This window comes from Dermochelys coriacea, chromosome 1, assembly GCF_009764565.3.
Source record: "Dermochelys coriacea isolate rDerCor1 chromosome 1, rDerCor1.pri.v4, whole genome shotgun sequence".
In the NCBI taxonomy this organism is placed as follows: Eukaryota; Metazoa; Chordata; order Testudines; family Dermochelyidae; genus Dermochelys; species Dermochelys coriacea.
The window spans coordinates 121,759,626-121,776,840 of record NC_050068.2 but is presented as its reverse complement, the minus strand read 5'-3'; the positions used below and the strand labels follow the sequence as shown (position 1 = coordinate 121,776,840).

At 39.6% G+C, this 17,215-nt stretch overlaps 1 protein-coding gene across 6 annotated transcripts in view; it reads right to left on the bottom strand.

The window, feature by feature from the left end:
* The window catches only part of GABRG3 (gamma-aminobutyric acid type A receptor subunit gamma3), a 524,307-nt gene that overhangs the window by 352,152 nt on the left and 154,940 nt on the right, over positions 1 to 17,215 (bottom strand). Inside the window, exon 4 of one of the 6 annotated variants that reach the window (XR_005290558.2) lies at positions 1,998 to 2,704. The exons of the other annotated variants lie outside the window; for them this stretch is intronic. The gene's annotated coding sequence lies outside the window, so the exon portion shown is untranslated. Of the gene's footprint in view, positions 1 to 1,997; positions 2,705 to 17,215 lie in introns of those variants that run through there. 6 annotated transcript variants of the gene reach the window in all.

Here is a 17,215-nt window from a genome sequence, read left to right as displayed (position 1 = left end):
GCCCCAGGGCCCTTTAAATCCCAGCTAGAGCCCTGCTGCCCGAGCCTTGGGGTAGCGGCGGCAGGGCTCCGGAGTGGATTTAAAGGGCCGGGGCGGTAGCGGTGGCTGGAGCCCTGGTGCCCTTTAAATCCCCGACTGAGCCCAGCTGCCGCTACCCCAGGGCTCGGGCAGCAGGGCTCAGGGCTCCAGCAGCCGCTACCACAGCGGAGCCGCAGGCCCTTTAAAGCTCTGCCAGAGCCCCGGGGTAGCAGTGGCAGCTGGGAGCCCCCAGGGCTCCTCAGTGATTTAAAGGGCCTGGGGCTCCACTGCGGTAGTGGCAGCTGGAGCCCTGGGCCCTTTAAATTGCCCCCCGAGTCCCAGGGTTCCCAACCGCCTCTGCAGCTGGTAGCTCGGGGGTGATTTAAAGGGCCCTGGGCTCCAGGTGCCACTACCGCAGTTGGAGCCCTAGTCCTTTAAATCAAGATTAAGGCCAAGCTTCTTCTAGTTGAGGCCATGCCCCCTGCTCAGGACTCTGGCGTACCGGTAAGTCCTCTAACTTACTTTCACCTCTGTGTGCAGGTGAACAAGCCTCTTATGGTGTTCACCTGCACATCTACCAATGTGATATATGCCATCAAATGCAAAACATTCCACTGAGGAAGGAACAATCATACAAAATGGGAAATGACTGCCTAGGAAGGAATACTGTGGAAAGGGATCTGGGGGTCAAGCTAAATATGAGTCAACAGTGTAACACTTTGGCAAAAGCAGCAAACATCATTCTGGGGTTTTTTAGCAGGAGTGTTGTAAGCAAGGCCCAAGAAGTAATTCTTCCTCTCTACTCCGCAGTGATTATTCAACAGAAGTATTGTGTCCAGCTCTGGATACCACATTTCAGGAAAATGTGGACAAATTGGAGAAAGTCAAGTGAAGAACAACAAAAATCATTAAAGGTCTAGAAAACATGATCTATGAGGGAAGATTGAAAAAATTGGTTTGTTTAGTCTGGAGAAGAGAAGACTGAGGGGGGACATGATAACCGTTTTTAAATACGTAAAAAGTTGTTAAAAGGAGGAGGGATGTAAGTTGTTCTCCTTAACCTCTGAGGATAGAACAAGAAGCAATGAGCTTAAATTGCAGCAAGGGTAGTTTAGGTTGGACATTAAAAAAAAATATTCCTAACTTTCAGGGTAGTTAGGCACTGGAATAAATTGTCAAGGGAGATTGTGGAATCTCTGTCATTGGAGATTTTTAAGAGCAAGTTAGACTAACAGCTGTCTAGCTAATACTTTTAGTCCTGCCTAGAGTTACAGGGGACTGGACTAGATGACCTCTCGAGATCCCTTCCAGTCCTACAATTCTGATAGAGATGAATGATCTCCCTTAATGCCTATGTTACAGTACCTATTTTAGAAGCATGAAATTGGGAAACAAGTTATTTGATTAATCAAAGCACATAAGCACATGCTTAACTTTAAACTGAAGTCAAAGAACTACTCATGTAGTTAAATTAAGCATGTGCATAGTCAATCCATGGAGGATCAGGTCTCAAGTCATCCCCATCTACTGGTTTTTTAGTGGTTTATATTGCATTAATTAAGGTAGGTCATGTATTTCTTTCCCCCCTGCCCATGCTCTTTTAGAAGATCTTAAGGATACCTTTGAACATAAGTAGACATCTGGAGTAAATATTTCATAGTAAAAATATCAGAAAATTTGGCAGCTTTGTTCTCTTAAAATTCAGCCTACTTCTAAGAACAATTTCAGATAATTTTGCATCATTATGACTCATGGATTTCTAGAATAAGTATGATAAAAGTGAAAAGCTCTAGCGAGTCTGATTTATTTATTTCACACTGTACCTACTATAAAAATACCTTCCTTTCCAAAATCTTTGTAAAGATAGTTTCTTAACTGATGTGAAGTAACAGTAATTTCTATGGCTGGGAGCATTTGGTTCAATTAATTTTCTTCCTATTTAGTATAAAATGATTTGTGATTTTTATGATAAAAGCTGGACTTTCTTAAAGCGATTTAACATTTCTTTCCCTGTGTGCCAGTTTCCTCTCTGTCTGCTGCCCAGAATAAATAAAGAAATAGCAGCATATAATTGTTGAGGGGTCAGAAATTGCTAACAAAGTATTTTATAATGGGTGGAGTTCTTTGTCACAGTTACATGAGACTTCTCACCTCTTTAAAAATAAAGGTATGATGTTTTATTATTTTACACCATACTATTAATTTCCCCCCCCCATTCTGATTTGCGTTGATGACTAAAATAAAATAGTTATTGACTAAGACAAATAACGTAGGCTCTGAGCCCGCCACCACCTGAGTGGGAAGATCCTTTTACCTACATAAAGGCATGTTGACATCTTTAGGGCTCCCTGAAGGTATAGGTGTCAGCCTATACAGGTCGCATTGCATGTTTAAGGCTTGATTTGGGACTCTAACTTTAAACTGATTGTTTTTACTTCAAACTTTTTCCCAGTTATTACATTTCAAATCTAAGGCATGGCATTTCTTGAGAACATTATCATTTATTACTAAACATATGTGCCCTAGCAGAAACCCTAAACTGAGAGGAAAAAAATGGGTTAAAAAAATTGGTGGCAGGAGATTACAGTAAAGTTTACAGCTGGGTTATTCTTCTCACAAGCTTGTTCGTGGCATCTCTCTTCCCCAGTTGTCATTGTCTCAATCTGCAGCCTCTATGCTACTGCACCTTTCAAAAGGAATACAATGTATTACTCCTGGGTTAAAATGCCTGCTATAGGCTGTAAAGCATAAATCTGGCCAACTTATTTATGACTCCCTAACTTGCTGAGCTAAATGGCAAAACACATTATTTATTCCCCCGTGTTATCATCATTCCCTTTCTTTCCCTCCTGTATCACTGATCTATTTATAAAGGCCTTTATGTGCAAATGGTGTTCATCCATCATTAAATTTTCATTCCAACGGAGTACCATTTTCAGGGATAACTCTTTAAATTCACTTCTTCCTTTACATTTCTGATAATTCTTTTTTTAATAAGTAATGGATTTCTGTGATTTTATAAAATACACCCAGCCCCTCTCCCCCAGGCACACCTTGCCTGCCAGTGTAACGCTGAGGTAGAGAGAATAAAAAGGGTTCTGAATGAATTTCTATTAACACCTAGGCAGCACCGTGTAGAACAATGATAAAGTAAGGGTTTATTGGTTGTTTAAATCTATGTAAATTTTGCCATGGTATATGCACATAGTAATTTCTATTTGTCTTTTCATTGTTGAATATATATATATATATATATATATATATATATATATATAGCTTCATATATTGTTTATGTTTACTGAATGACAAACACATAACAGTAAAATTGCATTAACGTTATTGTAGGAATCTTAATTTTTGCATTTCCTGGAATATTGTATACCCTTAATATGGGTAATTTGGGATTTTGTGTATGCGCTCAAACACATGTGAAAGAAGTGGGGTAATTGGGATGGAATTATTGAGGTAGTGTAGACCCTTACAGCATTCTCCAAGTAGCGCTATTGACTTCAGCAGGACTACCCAGAGGCTAGGTCTACACTGGGAGCTAGGGTTGTACTTCCCAACTCTCTGGTGCTTCCTTGTGCTCACCACTGCCTATGTTACCCCAGGTACACTATTGTCTTAGCATGTTAGCTCGATGAGCACTAGCATTAGTATGTCTGCATGAGTGTGGACACACTTTAAGAGAACAGCCAACATGTTGGTCTGCTTCTTCCAAGTGAATGTTTGGATACTTCCAATGCATACAGATTCGATGGCAAGATTTGGACTGACATAGAGAAGGTTTACACAGAAATGTAACCCTAGGGATAGTGGGATTCGAGTTAGCAACCGTGTCAGGGAACACTGGACGTGAGCATCTACACTGCATGTTGACCCTAGATTAAGGAGCACCCGAGTACATAAACTGCACAATTAGCTCCTCTGGGGGCTGTCTCTGAGAAGGCTTTATACTGATCTGTCATCTAATATGAGAATTGACTCTCCACCTCTAGGTTGAGTCATGCTGGCAGGGAAATGCTCATGTGCCCCTGTTCTGAGGATAATTAGGATGTCAGTCTCCAGGTGAGACTATTAATATGTCAAACTATTAATATGAAACTTTGTGATTCTTAATTTTTAAACTGGGCTGTTCAATGAAGGAGTTTTTTTGTTTTTTTTTTTATTTATTGTTGTCCGATTTGAAGTATGACATAAAATGAAGGTTTCAGAGGAAAAACATCCCCTTTCCCCGGCTTCTGCTGGGCAGTGAAGTGCATCCCCATGACTTAGGGTGCAGTGTGCTCCAGCACTCCCCAGGGACCCCTTATCTCTGCCTCCATTGCACCCTGAAAGGCAGGACTAAGGGATCCCCAGGAAGCCGTGGGGAAATTTTGGGGCTGGCTCCCACCTACCACCCTCACAGTTCACGCTACCTAGGTGCCTCTGCACACGCAGCCCCAGGGAACGTAGGGGGACCAGAGAGTGGAGCAGGGACCAAGTGGCTGCCATGCACAAAAAGAGCAGCTAGGGTGTTGGGGACCATCCTTTCCATGGCACACTGAGCTGGGAGCTCCGCCACTTCCCCTCCCGGGAGGGCAGCCATTTACTCTCTGCTATCTGGCCCTTGCTCCCAGGCCCTCCTATGAGCCTGATTTTGGTTTTTTGTGTACCCCGACACATAACTTCCATTTAGTTTGACATGTCCAGTAGTTGGTCTGATGGCAGATGAGTTTGTTTCATTTGCTTGAGCTTTTTTGTTTTTGTTTTTTAAGAAAGGTTGAAGTAAATCAAAGCATTACTGATTGTAGAACTTGGGGAAAAACAGGGTTGTTTTTTGTTCACTACTCAAGCTTCCCTTGCCATTTTGTCCATTGCTAATACAAAAACAATGTTCTATACATTTCAGATTAGTCTCAATTAGATAGGTTTTGATGAAAACCACTTGCAGTTATTAATATTGCATTAAAACCATTATTCAGTGTAAAATTCCTAAGTGTTAGGAGCACTGAGAGGTCTCCCATGGAAATTTTATCCATAAGACAGTGACCTTTACAAGCTTCATCTCATCTACATTTGCAGTTAAGTCATTAGGTCTTTCCTTCCTGAAGAAAGGCCTAATGCCATGTTATGTTTTGCAGGTTAACTAGGGTTGCTTTTCTGTAACATTTAGTGTATTTTTACATACAATGTTGGGAGTTTCATACTGTTTTCTAGACACAACACTCTGTCACAATCAGCTAAGAATCATAGAAAACCCTGTGGAGAGGAGGTTATTAACATACTGAGACACTGCTTCCACAGAGTGTGTTTGTTCATATCACAAACATGATGGGTGAAGAACATCTGAAAGTTGTCATAGTAATAACAGGTAAATATTACAGACTCTTTATGTAGGTTTTTATGTGCAAGGTCTATGTATTCAAATTCAAAAGCTCGCCCTTTATGCAGGTTCAAAAGTGTCCTTTGAAAGGGGGGAAATATTCTTTGAAGTAGGCATATATGTAACCAGGCAAATGAAAGAGGAAATGAAACAGGTTTTGTATTTGGAGAAAAAGGCATAATTAATTATTAGTTATAAGTAATAGGTTGAAACTTTGAAATACAGTTGCAGCTGAGTTGTGTATTGATGTCTGCAATAAAGGGGGAGATAATGTACACAAAGCAAACAAAGACAGGACACCTGGACATGTAGGGTATGTCTACATTACAATAAAAATAGTCATGGCACTGAGTCTTAGAGCCCAGGTCAAATTATTCAGGCTGTGGGGCTAAAAATAGCAGGCTCAGGCTGGAGGCTGGGCTCCGAGACCCACCCGCCTAGTGGGGTTTCACAGTCTGGGCTCCAACCCAAGCCTGAACCTCTAAAATTGCAATTTTTATCCCTGTAGCCCAAGTCCTGTAAACCCACGCCAGCTGATCTGCACCAGCCATGACCATGCCATGGGTCTTTTATTGCAATGCAGACGTACCCTGAACAGAGACCATAAGGACTATAAAAGAAGGAGATTTCTAGTTACCAAAGGGAGCTTACTTAAGACAAGACATTTTGCTGAGATCTGACATTTTCCTGGAGATATATAGTGTTTCAATTACTGGTGTGGACTCTGCATAATCTTGGGAGAGGATAAGATGGAGCCAGTTCTGCCCTCTAGTCCCTATTGAATCCCATTGAAGCAAATGGCATTGCACTGAGGTTATGAAGTTGAATTTAGCACAAAGACAAAGTTGTAGGATTTGTCTTCTTACTTAACCAATATTTTGTAACTTTGGGACAATTTCAGGGCTGGCTTAAATATTCATGAAGATCCATTGAACTTCATTCCCATTAAAGCAGCCCTATAATATTGATATTTCAACTCAGTGAGGAATTTTACCATAGCAGGGTTTGAAACTTGGCTAGTTATGATTTTAGTTGACCTCACCCTTACACAGACCGGTAACGACAGTGGGCCCAATTCTCTACTCTCTTGCATCTTGCGTAGTCATCTATACTTGTGCAAAGAGGTGTAAAATACTACCACTCTGATTTGGTCAAAAATTACATGCATTTTGTGCAGGTGTAAATTACACAGGGTACAAGGGGGTAGACAACTGACATACTTCAATTTTGATTCTTTCTGATATGGGCCTAAGATCCCACTTTCAGATACAATCCAGAGATTGTGCACAACTCCTCCCTGTCCACTTTATACACATTGGCCTCTGACACCAGAGTATATCAAACCACCAAATGGAGTTTATATTTCTGCCCTTTTCCTCATAGATTGGACAGATGAGCTGCTGTGTGTGTCCTGTTAGCCCTGCTTTTCTATCTCCTTTCACCTCAAGCAGCACAGGGTGGTCAGATACTACATGCCACCCTCTTTTCCACACAATCACTAAGCAATATGAATTTTTGGAGGAGCAGGAGTGCCAGGAATCAGGGCCTGAAGCGGCAGAGCCAATCTATGGGAAAACTAATGAGCGCAGCGGGCCTGTAGGAAGCTGCCTGATTACCAGTTCCACCCAATTGGTGGGAAAATTCTGCACACCAGCTATTAAGTCCAGCAGCATCAGTCTGATGGCTCCTCAAAGCATTTCTCCATGGCTGTGATAGCTGCTGTGCCTACTTGTTCCCAGCGCTGTGCTTGCATTGCTCCAGGTAACCTGGTTTGGACCTCTGCTCTGATCCTTGGCTCTATCATCTGGTCCATGACTATGGGCTCCTATTCGTGGCTACTGACTCCTGCTCTAACCACTAGACATGATAACCTGTGTCCCAGTCTCTGACAAGGAGTGAGTTCCATAGTTAAACTTGAGCAGAACTTTCTGTCTAGAAGCCAGTAATCAAGGAGTGGGAACATGACCAGGGCAAACAGCCAAGCTGAACAAAAAGCATCTCCTTTCCAGCAGTCCTGATGTGTATTGACAATGGACTGTCTGCTGACAAATGTAGGAGTCCAGATCCCAAAGATATAAGAACGTGTACTTAATTTACCCGGACACGCTTTCACTAAAGTCAGAGACTCGATAAAGACAAATGCAAAGTACTACACTTGGGAAGGAAAAAAATCAAATGCACAAATACAAAACGGGGAATAACTGCCTAGGCAGCAATATTGCAGAAAAGGATCTGGGGATTATAGTGGATTACAAATTGAATATGAGCCAACAGGGGGCTATTGGTGTGGTGAAAAAGGTAAATGTTATTCTGGGCTGTATTAACAGGAGTGTTGTATGAAAGACAAGTTAATTTTTCTGCTCTACTTGGCACTGGTGATGCCTCAATTGGAATAGTGTGTCCAGTTTTGGGTGCCACACTTTACAATGCGAACAAACTGGAGAGTCCAAAGGAGGACAAAAGTGATAGAGGTTTAGAAAACATGACCCATGAGGAAAGGTTGAAAGAATTGGGCATATTTAATTGAAAGAAGAGAAGTCTGGGGGAGAGGGTCTGATAGTCTTCAAACATGTAAAAGGTTGTTATGAAGATTGGGATCAATTGTTTTCCATGTCCATCAAGGGTAGCATAAAAAGTAAACAGCTTGATCTGCAACATGTGAAATTTAGGTTCGATAAAAGGAAAATTGTCTAAATGTAAGGATAGTTAGATATTGGAACAGACTTTCAAGGAAGGTTGTGGGCTCCCCGTCATTATAAGCTTTAAAGAACAGTTTAGACAAACAGCTGTCAGGGTTGGTCTAGGTGTATTTAGTCCTGCCTCATGGCAGGGGGATGAACTAGATGACCTCTTAAGATCCCTTCCAACCATATATTTCTATGTTTGTGTCACCATGCCTGTAGGATGAGGGTGGGTGAAGGTATGAGGGAAGGAGTAAGGTCAGTACTGGAACCCAAAATGAGAGTTTCAACATTTAACACTTATGACTGAGAATATATAGTCCTTAAATATCTGTGATATATTATTCTTAGACAAAAACATAATATAATTAGAACAGTCTGTATTTATTTCTAATTGACATATGTTCAAGCACTGTTTGCTCAGAGAGAGACTGACCATTGAAGTAAATGGAAAAGCTCTTATTGACCTCAGTGGGTTTTGGATTGGGTCTTTACTTTGCACAGTTTTAGTTCAAAAGCATTCCTCACTCTTTTCTGCCATCCCCACCACCAGCAGTGTAGCAGTGAAGACAACCAGTAGGAACATCAAACTCAGGTATTGCTGAAAACTGACTGTGAACTTGACCTAACCTCCCTTTCCCTTTCTTTTGTTAAGAATTTTATTTATAGATGGTTTTTTTTTTCATATACTGGATAGTTTCCAGAGACCATCAAATGAGACTGAGCTTTTCATGAGACCAGAAGTCATGGTTAAGTAAGCGTTTAAAATTCTCTTCATTTCTCAGAGAACTGAACTCAGCAAACACAATGGATCACTACATGCACTGAGGTGTGCGAGTGCCTGTCACTGATGCAATCAATGTTGCTGATCAACTGGCAGGTTACTCATCAAATAAATGGTGGAATTTTAGCAGTCTCTATGCCACTCTCCCACTATGGGAGTTACAGAACCTGTCCTTGGAGCAGAGGACCAAGAGTTGCCTTTCAATTTCAGTTCAGTGTGACTTTGGAACACTTGTACTTGTTCATCATGCCAACAAAGTGTAAGAAAGAGACAGAGCCCGCAGGTCTCCTCTAGAGGAGGAAAAGACCCTTGAGGGATTAGGTTACACCAGACATTTGGGGTTTGATCCCCTGTATCCATTTGTCATTATGCTCATTGAGCCTGTTGCAGGTTGCGATACAGTGTGATGACATCTCTCTCTCTCTCTCTCTCCTTTCACTCAGGGTTAAGCATAGCTGTTCCTCATCTCTTTTGGATGAGAAGCATTTTATGATTCCTGATAGTCTGAGGAAATATTTCTTGCACTTTCTCAGATTTTTGACATTTCAGTAGAAAGTGCTTCTGTGTCTTTCAATCTGTCCTCTTTCACTTGGGTGGAATAATCACTCCTATGGGTTCCGGCTATGCTTTGTGCCTCCCAGTTTCTACCTCTAGTTCATGGTCACTGATTCTGTATTTGGTGAGAGTCTGCTTGACCTTTGTACATTTCACTGTGGTGAGATGATTTGTTAATGTGACAGTTCTGTGCAAGGATAAAATTTGTTAGTCTCTAAGGTACCACAAGTACTCCTTTTCTTTTTGCGAATACAGACTAACATGGCTGCTACTCTGAAAAGAGTCTACTGTGTTGCTTTTTTCATTTGTTCTTCACCAGGAATATCTTGTAATATTTTGGGGGCTCAAACCAGACAGATAAGGAGATGTGTCACTGTCTGCACTCTATCCCTTGGGAGCCTTAAATGCTCTGCTCCTGTGGCTCATAGCCCAGCCACCAAACAGCCAGCCGAAAAGCACGCCGTTCTCTGATTGTCTGTGTGCTGTGCAGCACTGGTTCAGTGCTCTGACCCTAACCGCCTGCCACAATACAACAGCCCCATAGACCCCAACACACTCCCAGTCCTGAATTTCCCCAAAGCCGTCTGCCCTGATGTGTCCAACCCTTTCTTGGACCACTGAGTCGTCACAAGATTCATTGCTTCTTTAGAAAGAGATAAAAAAGCATAGCTTATTACTTTAACTGGAATTAACAATCACTTAAATTCAACACAGCCCTGGCTTGGTTTAGATTAAAGGCCAAACACATTTATTTAATCAAAAAGATGTTTTAAGTGAGTCCAAGTAAGAAAGAAAAATAGAGATGGTTACAAGCAAGCAAGAATGGAAAACACATCTAAAAGTCTAAAACGTAATCTAATAAAATACAGCATTTATTCGAGGTGGATTTCTTCTCAATCTTTCTCCTTTCCAGACATGTCTGACTTTCCTCACAGTCAGGACTTAATTTTAAAGTTAGCTGTAAATCATAGAATATCAGGGTTGGAAGGGACCTCAGGAGGTCATTTAGTCCAACCCCCTGCTCAAAGCAGGACCAATCCCCAACTAAATTATCCCAGCCAGGGCTTCGTCAAGCCTGACCTTAAAAACCTCTAAGGAAGGAGATTCCACCACCTCCCTAGGTAACCCATTCCAGTGCTTGACTACCCTCCTAGTGAAAGTTTTTTTCCTAATATCCAACCTAAACCTCCCCCACTGAAACTAGAGACCATTACTCCTTGTTCTGTCATCTGCTGCTGCTGAGAACAGTGTAGAGGCATCCTGTTTGGAATCCCCTTTCAGGTAGTTGAAAGCAGCCCCTCATTCTTCTCTTCTGCAGACTAAACAATCCCAGTCCCCTCAGCTTCTCCTCATAAGTAATGTGTTCCAGCCCCCTAATCATTTTTGTTGCCCTCCGCTGGACTCTCTTCAATTTTTCCACATCCTTCTTGTATTGTGGGACACAGTACTCCAGATGAGGCCTCACCAATGCCGAATAGAGGGGAACGATCACGTCAGCACCTGAAGCTTTGCTAATGTCAAGGAATAACACGTCCACTGCTTTCCCCTCATCCACAGAGCCAGTTATCTCATCATAGAAGGCAATTAGATTAATCAAGCATGATTTGCCCTTGGTGAATCCATGCTGACTGTTCCTGATCACTTTCCTCTCCTCTAAGTACTTTAAAATTGATTCCTTGAGTACCTGCTCCATGATTTTTCCAGGGACTAAGGATGAACTTTAATGAATGAACTTTAAGCTTCGAGCTTAAAGGAAATGTTAAGAGTACTGTACATGTACAACAGAATACAAAGAAACTTATGGCTGTTATTGAAAGTTACAGAAAGAATTAACAGCAGAACTGAAAGGTCTTGGAATAAAGCTTTTGGCATTATGTTTTTAAATAACACAGAGTTATAAGACTCTAGAAAGAACTAAGAATGAATGCACTGAAAGACAAATCTTTGAGAGCTTTGGATGACACGTACTGGATGGGTGGAATGAACTCCATGACATCTGACTTGCCTAAGTGATAGACTTAACATCTTAATTCTGAGTCAGAAAGCACCTTCCCTCTTTCTGTAAAAGTAATCCTAAAAATGGATCTTCATCTCCCCAAGAGAGAAGAATTTCTTTAACTGAGTCCTTCATGGACAAAAATCTTTGGAAGATTTGAGTACTGGACCCAAATCCTAACCAAAGTTTCTGTGGGAATGAGAAACTTTCCTGGAGAGTGAGGAAACCAAGAAAATCACAAACCTCTATGCAAGAAACTCCAGAAAACTGCAACGCTGAGGGTGATGTTGTCTTATCTTGTTTAAATGTAGAGAGGTTGAGCAAAGCCATATTTGTCACTCATGTTTCATAGGTAAGCCTATGTACTGTGAAGGGAGGGCAGGATTTTGACCTGAGAGAGAGCAAAGTACTACTTTCCTAAATAATCAGGACAACTGGAGTTAGAATCTTTGTTCCCTAAAACTAGATACTTGCTCTGGTAAGATCTGGATTCTAGAAAAACAGATGTAATAAGCTAAACAACTTCCATAGATAATGCCAGAATATTCTATTCTAAACAACACGATGGACACTACACAAAAGCAACATACTTTTAAGTTGTGACTTGAGGTGTTATATTTTGGTAAGAGCCAGCTTTGTTGTTCAGTGATATTGGCTTTTGGTATATTTTAATTTAGATCAGTTTGAAACTGCAGTGAGAGTGTTATCACAGACTAATACTGCTCTATCTGCTATTCAGCCTATTCAGTTCTCTCTCTCTCAACCGCTGACCAGCAGTTTGATTGCATGCCTGTATGAAAGATAAAAATACTTTCATCTTTTCTCTTCTCCCTCACCCCCAGCCTCCTGTGCAGTGAGCTGTTTGATGAGATTGAAACTCCTTTTAATCTCAAACCTTACAATCTTGATGGTGTGTATATAGGTTACCAACACTGACACAATATTTCTTAACTTGGCATGTGTAAATATCTTTTACAAGTTTTCAGAGATTTTCATTTTGCTTATATGTGTTAAGATATTTCTGATTCGCCTTACAATTGTTTAATGTGATCTTGAGAGATATAGTGTTGCTGTACTATTTCCTTTTGCAAATCCAATTCTTAGTGTTTACACCATTTTTTTACATTAATCTTCCACAGTTGCCAACTTTCACGCAGTAAATAAAGATGTCTACTTTCACAATAAACCCAAAATCAAGCTAATCCCTCCTTTGCCCCTGCTTGCTGGGAGCTGATTTAAAAAAAAAAAAAAGAAGCAACAAATTACAAGCCACAAAACTAGCCAACAAGTAACTCACAAGCTAATTAAGCCAAAAAACACCCCAATTTCTGCATTTTTTTTCCACGGGTATGGCATGTCTGGAATCTTCACCAATACAGTAGAACTTCAGAGTTATGAAAACCTCAGGAATGGAGGTTTTCTTAACTCTGAACAAAACATTATGGTTGTTCTTTGAAAAGTTTACAACTGAACATTGACTTAATACAGCTTTGAAACTTTACTATGCAGAAGAAAAATGCTGCTTTTAACCATCTTAATTTGAATGAAACAAGCACAGAAACAGTTTCCTTATCTTGTCAAATCTTTTTTTTTTTAAAAAAGTTCCCTTTATTTTTAGTAGTTTACATTTAACACTGTACTGTATTTGGTTTTTTTAATTTTTTTTTCTCTGCTACTGCCTGATTGCATACTTATAGTTCAAAATGAGGTATGTGGTTGACTGGTCAGTTTGTAACTTTGATGTTTGTAACTCTGACGTTCTGTTGGAGTTTATTCATGGAAATACTTTTCTTTTTTATGTGAATTTACTTGCACTGTATAATTTGACCTAGGTATTTCTCTTAAGTTTTTAGGCCAAGCCCTTTGGCAGGCGTTAGATTTTAATATACTGATATAGTTGAATATTAAGATGTTTACCCTTTAAAATGCATCTTATTAATACAATATATCCTAAAAGTTATTGGTATCAATTTTGTTTTGTAACCAAATTTGCTAGTATTGGGTTTAAAAAAAAGAGGAGTACTTGTGGCACCTTAGAGACTAACAAATTTATTTGAGCCTAAGCTTTCATGAGCTACAGCTCACTTCATCGGATGCATCAGATGAAGTGAGCTGTAGCTCACGAAAGCTTATGCTCAAATAAGTTAGTCTCTAAGGTGCCACAAGTACTCCTTTTCTGTTTTGCGAATATAGACTAACACGGCTGCTACTCTGAAAACTAGTATTGGGTTTGTAATTGTTTTTAATTAGGCATGTATGTACTGAACATTAGCATTGAACTATGATTGTAACAGGATTTAAAGTTGTTTCTTCTGAATACTTGTTCAGCTTAAAAAACCCTTTTAAATGTTATTGAAAGAACTGTTAGTTATTATACTGAAGCCTTTTTATAATTTAATAATTTGTGGTATTAAGTCTGTTTTGGTCATTTTACCAGTCAACTTAACTTCTGTACCTTGAAAGATAATGGAGCAAATAATTAAGCAATCAATTTGCAAACATCTAGAAGATAATAAGATAAGTAATAGTCAGCATGGATTTGTTAAAAACTATTTGTTAAAAACTCAAACTAGGAAAATGCAACCTAGATGGAACTACTATAAGGTGGGTGCATAACTGGTTGGAAAACCAATCCCAGAGAGTAATTATCAGTGGTTCATAGTCGTGCTGGAAGGACATAATGAGTGGGGTCCCGCAGAATCTGGTTCTGTTTAATATCTTCATCAATGATTTAGATAATGGCGTACAGTACACATATAAAGTTTGCGGCCGATACCAAGCTGGGAGGGGTTGCAGGTGCTTTAGAGGATAGGATGAAAATTCAAAATGATCTGGACAAACTCAAGGAATGGTCTGACGTAAATAGGATGACATTCAAGAAGGACAAATGCAAAGTACTCAATTTAGGAAGGAACAATCAGTTGCACACATACAAAATGGGAAATGACTGCCAAGAAAGGAGTACTGCAGAAACGGATCTGGGGGTCATAGTGGACCACAAGCTAAATATGAGTCAACCATGTAATGCTGTTGCAAAAAAAGCGAACATCATTCTGTGATGTTTTAGCAGGAGTGTTGTAAGCAAGACACGAGAAGTAATTCTTCTGCTCTACTCCACGCTGATTAGGCCTCAACTGGAGTACTGTGGCCAGTTCAGGGCGACATATTTCAGGAAGGATGTGGACAAATTGGAGAGAGTCCAGAGAAGAGCAACAAAAATCATTAAAGGGCTAGAAAACATGACCTATGAGGGAAGATTGAAAAAATTGTATTTGTTTAGTCTGGAAAAGAGAAGACAGGTTGGACATGAAAACTGTTTTCAAGTATATAAAAGGTTACAAGGAGGAGGAAGAAAATTGTTTTTTTTTAAACCTCTGAGGATAGGAAAAGAAGCAATGGGCTTAAATTTCAACAAGGGAGGTTTAGGTTGGACATTAGGAAAAACTTCAGGGTGGTTAAGCACTGGAATAAATTGCTGAGGGAGGTTGTGGAATCTCCATCATTGGAGATTTTTAAGAGCAGGTTAGACAAACATCTGTCAGGAATGTTTTAGATGATTAGTTCTGCCATGAGTGCAGGGGACTGGACTAGATGACCTCTCGAGTTCCCTTCCAATTCTATGATTCTATTAGGGTTTAGTTTTAAGTACTCCTTAATTGAATTTGTATTCCTTTATGTGATATTGATTTTTAATCCTGGTTGTTGAATATTGTTAGTAATACTTGACTATCAGTTGTTTAACTGAAGGTTATAATCTTTTTTCTTTACACATAATTACTTTGGATCATTCATTCGAACTTTCTACCATAAGGCTAAAGTTAGTTTGTTCTGGAGATAGAGCTTTCTTGGAGACTAGCAGAAATCAATGGAATGAACTCCCACAAAAACTAAGGACCATCACGAACGTCACCACCCTCCACGCCACACCAAAGGCACATTACCTTGACCTTGCTTCCTCTAACATAAGTATGCTGCAACAAGTGTATATAAATACATACATTATTTAATAAATTCCAAAACAAAACAATCTACTGCACACAATTCTCCGCCTCGGGAAAGAAAGAGAACACATACATGACGGATGTAAGTCATATTGCTTGATGCACTATGGGAAAATGCTCAAATCCTACGGTGATTAGTATGGACAAGAACCTATACAAAATAGAATTACTTACCTTATATATTGTGTAACCACTTTGCATAGGCTTTGTTTCTTAGTTAATTTTAGATTTTTTTTTAAACAAAAAAGTTTTATTTCAAAGTATAATTTCTTTGCTTGGTTGGCATGCCCATGGAAAAAGAACTCATGGGAACATAATGGGAAATCACATTCCTGGAAGTCTCAAACCACAACAATTATCAGTTACTCTGCTGATTTTAATTTTCCCTGAAATAGTCATATGAGTAACTAATAGTTTTATCTTCTCAATTATTATTTCTCCCAGTTGTCAAATTCGACCATTTTTGGTTATTTAAATTTTAATAATTAACTGGCACCCAATGCTTTGAGAAAAACCCACCCTTTTCATCCCCACATGGGAATCGGCCCAGTTCTATTCTGCAGCCACTGATGTTGGAGATTCTTTGCATATGGAGTTGTTCTGGGGTGGGGGGAGAGGTGATTGTTTTGGAACTGCAGACGTAGGGTTATTTTGTGGGGGGTTATCCTATTACGCTGGCTGGATTATTAAACTGGACCCCAGATTTCACTGACATGCAGTAGAATGGGTTAGATTATACTGATTTTCAGCTTTAAGAAATATACTTTGACAGTGATTAATATGAAGGCAACTGAGATCTGGAAGGGTCCTTCTTACAGCTATTTAGAAACCTTATTTTCCTCCTGTTGGGTGTGTAATATTTCTTCTATTAACTCCTGATTAAATACCCATCAGACTAACAGCTTCCTTCGAGCACAGGGAAAAACAGCTAGTCGGTCTCTTAAAAGCAGAGTGAACTGAATATATAATTTAAAAACTTCACAGAGCTATTAAAATAAATGTACTAGAAGATACAGTTTGAGTTCCCAACTGATGCAATCAAGAACATCAAAGAGCTCATTTTTAAGTGTCACCATAAAATGCTAGAAAAGTGTAATCCAATTGGTTTTCTAAGCCATGCGGCTTTTACATTATACAACAGTCTAGACTGCGGTGCGTTTCCTTAATCAAAGAAAAAAGGTAGTAAGACGTGCAATTCTAAATACAAACAAAAAAGCGTTTTCAGTCTATTTTGTAAAACTATGTAATTTTTTTTTCATTTCATTTTAATGAAAAAAAACCCCACAGGTTGTCGAACCTGCTTCACTGGAGTTTTTCAAAAAGACTGGATGGCCATCAGTCTTGGATAATTTAGGCACAACAAATTCTGCATCTTGGCAGGGGGTTAGACTAGATGATCCTCGCGGTCCCTTTGAGCCCTATGGTTCTATGATTCTAAGATTTTAACCCCTATGCAATATGATAATAAAACAAATCAGCATAAAACATTATCTACTTTAGAGTCAGCTACACTGACTCTGTGCCGAGCTTTCAAGTTACCATGGCTCAGCTGATTTTTTTTACAGACTAGTCAGCATTTCAGAAATGTTTGTTTATATCAGAGCAATATCGTAAAGCCTTTAAAATTGGCTCTTTTGTTTAAACATGAAGCATGTTTGAAATGCCAAGTTTTCTTTAAAGCAATTTTTAAAGGAATTCAACCACAGAGAAAATAATAAATCTTCAGAAAATAATCTGACAAATTACCACCGTCTAGACTCAATGGAAAAAAAAAAAAAGTAAATTCATCTTCTACTTCATGCCTTGAAAGACCAT